We start from the raw sequence: 3,039 nt of genomic DNA, 5'->3' as shown, positions 1-3,039 counted from the left end.
CACTCTTTCTGGATTAAAGCCAAACGTTCAGGGCAAAAGAAAATCAGGAGAAGAAAAGCTCATTTGGTTTTATTGAAAACCCACTGCAAAGTGTGTGCAGATGGATGCCAGTCTGATGAGAATGGAGTTCTGCCATTTGCAACAACGTGGATGGACCTAGAGTGTATTCTGCTTAATGAAATTAGTCAGACAGAGAAAGACATATACTCTATGTTATCACTCATATGTGGAAGGTAAAAAATAAAACAAATAAATGCATAGACTAAAACAGAAACAGACACATATGAGAACAAAGTAGTGGTTGTCACCAGAGAGAGGGGAGAGAGGAACAAGATAGGGTGGAGTACTGAGAGATTAAAACTACTGTGTATGCAGTAAGTAAGGAACAAGGACATATTGTACAGCAGAGAATTCATACCCATTTTTTGGTAATAACGTTAACTGGAATATAATCTATAAAAATATTGAATTATTTTATTGTGCACCAAAAGCTAATATTGTAAATCAACTATACTTCAAAAAAACAAAAGAAAAAGAAAGGGATGACCCTATTGACTATACCAGTCAACCTGGATTTGAAGTAATAACCAATGAAAAAGATTAAGGAGGGACTTCCCTGGTGGTGCAATGGTTAAGAATCCGTCTGCCAATGCAGGGGACGCGGGTTCGAGCCCTGGTCTGGGAAGATCCCACATGCCATGGAGCAACTAAGCCCATGCACCACAACTACTGAGCCTGTGCTCTGGAGCCCGCGAGCCACAACTACTGAAGCCTGCGTGCCACAACTACTGAAGCCTGCGTGCCACAACTACTGAAGCCCACAGGCCAAGAGCCCATGCTCCCCAACAAGAGAAGCCACCGCAATGAGAAGCCCGCGCACCGCAACGAAGAGCAGCCCCCGCTTATCGCAACTAGAGAAAGCCCGCACACAGCAATGAAGACCCAATGCAGCCAAAAATAAATGAATAAAAATAAATAAATACATTTATTTTTTAAAAAGATTAAGGAAAAATAAGATGTAAGAGGCTTGTGAAAAAAAGAGACATACTCTTATTATTTGGAGAGATCTTTATCAGTCAAGCAAGAGAATCTATAGAGAAGTGGTTACAGAAATTAAGTAATTTTGCTGGATATCAGACCAATATGAGAGCAAATTATTTCTATATGCTAGTAGTAATGTACAAAACCTATTTGGGATCTTAGAAGTATAAAACACAGAATCTTTAGAATTACAAACTTTTCCAGGACAAGAGAAATATATTAAAAGCATGTAGGAAGAATGGAAAACAGTTGGCTCTTTTGGGAAAATACACCCCCAAACCCAGCAATAAGTTAAACCATTTGCCAACCTGCTCATTCAAAAAGAGGAGGGCGCCTGATCATTGTTCCCCATCCTGTGTTCTGTATCCAACAAAGATTTGTCCAGATACAACTACTGGCTAGATTCCCCCAAAGGGGCTAGAGCTGCCATCCAGAAAATGTCAAACTGGGTAGAGGTTGTTGTAAACTAGTATGGACACTAGGTCCAAACCCTGTAAACAAAACAAATTTAGCAATTACTCTATTAAGGGGGTTGGGGGGTACAGGGGTATGGGCAGCGGTAGGGTGGCTGGAAAAGGATGGCTTTTTAGAGAAAAGTGCTGGCGCTTAGGTTTGAAGCGAATGGGAGGGGGGTAGAGCGGCTTAAGGGTGCCCTCCCTAGAGAAAATCTAAGGAGGAGTCTGGCTGTCGGAAAACAGACTGTATTTCAAGCGGCTTTTCTTTGCCCGGGTGAGCTTCCTTTCAGGTGTTTTAGTGAGTCACTGATCAGAATTCTGCAGCCTGCATCCATAAAGCATCTGTTCGCAGGCAGCCTGCAGCCTGCAGCCTGCATCCATAAAGCATCTGTTCGTATGATTCTTACGGTGTGTGCAAGGTACATACAGCCAATATCAGAAGACTCTCTCCTGGTCCCCGTTGAGTTGGCCAGGAATTGTGGGAGGCAGTTTATTCAGGGAATAGGCATTTCCGGGTCTTGCGTGGAGGACCGTGAGGGCGTTGGGGACGCTGGTGAGGACCTGGACTTGGAGAGGGAGGTAGAGGTTGGAGTGGTGAGTCAGGGAAGGGCTCTAGAAGGTGCAAGTCCAGGTTGTTGTCGTGGTGAGGACAGCGTCTCTCTGGACTGGAGTTGAGGGCCCGAGGGGACGGCTCTGAGGCTTGGCCCAACAGGTCGAAGCCAGACATACATCCAGCCGAGGGGCGGAGCCCAGCGACTGAGACTGCAGTAGCATCCGTCCCAGCTGGCAGGAAGTCGGCGTCAGCATCTGCGTCCTCCTCGTTGACCTCTTCTTGGCAGGCGACCTCTGGGACAGCTGCGCAGAAGAATCCTGGCTCCAGGGCCATGTACTCCCCGGGAGGGCTCAGGAAAGCGCCTCGTCTCAGGCCCTGTCCCCACGGGCCTTCCACACCCGAGCCCAGGAGGGCCTCGGGGACCAGCATGAGGATGTGATCTCCGAGAGACACTTGCAGCACGGACGTTGGCTCGGGCTCCAGCAGCAGGTCGACGTCGTCCAGGGGCACGTGCAGGGCACAGCCGGCGGGCAGGACCACCACGAAGATGAGCGTGTCCGCGGTCGGGGGCCAGGTCAGGTTGTCCAGGCTGGGCGCCGCCCTGGACTTGGATTCGGGGCCCGCGGGCTCCTCCGTTCGCTGGCGCTTGGCAGGGCCCGGTCCTTGGGGATGCGGTCCCCACCAGTCCGCAGGGGAGGCGCTGGGGCTGTGGGGCCGGCTGCCCATCTTCTCAATGTGGCCGCGGGCCTGGGGCCTGGCAGAAGGCGAGGAAGGGCTGGGTCCTGCAGGCAGTGACAGATCGGTTTGACAGGTGAGGCCGAAGCCGGGCGGTGTGGCGCAGGACTGCGGGACGAGGGAGGAGCCTTCAGAGCTCTGGGGGCGCCTCTCGGGATCCCTCAGTCCTGGCTTCTAGGGGAGCTGCTGAGCTCGGCTTTGCGTGTGTGAAACTTCAGGTCCTCACGTGGACTGGTTTGCGCAGGAGTGGGCCAA

At 50.6% G+C, this 3,039-nt stretch overlaps 1 pseudogene; it reads right to left on the bottom strand.

The window, feature by feature from the left end:
* Positions 1–1,986: 1,986 nt before the first annotated feature.
* On the bottom strand, positions 1,987–2,775 carry LOC103069773 (proline-rich protein 23C pseudogene; annotated as a pseudogene).
* Between the last annotated feature and the right edge of the window lie 264 nt (positions 2,776–3,039).

This window comes from Lipotes vexillifer, unplaced genomic scaffold (assembly GCF_000442215.2).
Source record: "Lipotes vexillifer unplaced genomic scaffold, Lipotes_vexillifer_v1.1 scaffold40, whole genome shotgun sequence".
Classification (NCBI taxonomy): Eukaryota; Metazoa; Chordata; class Mammalia; order Artiodactyla; family Lipotidae; genus Lipotes; species Lipotes vexillifer.
The sequence above is the reverse complement of the archived record's forward strand: the minus strand, read 5'-3'. Positions and strand labels throughout refer to the sequence as shown.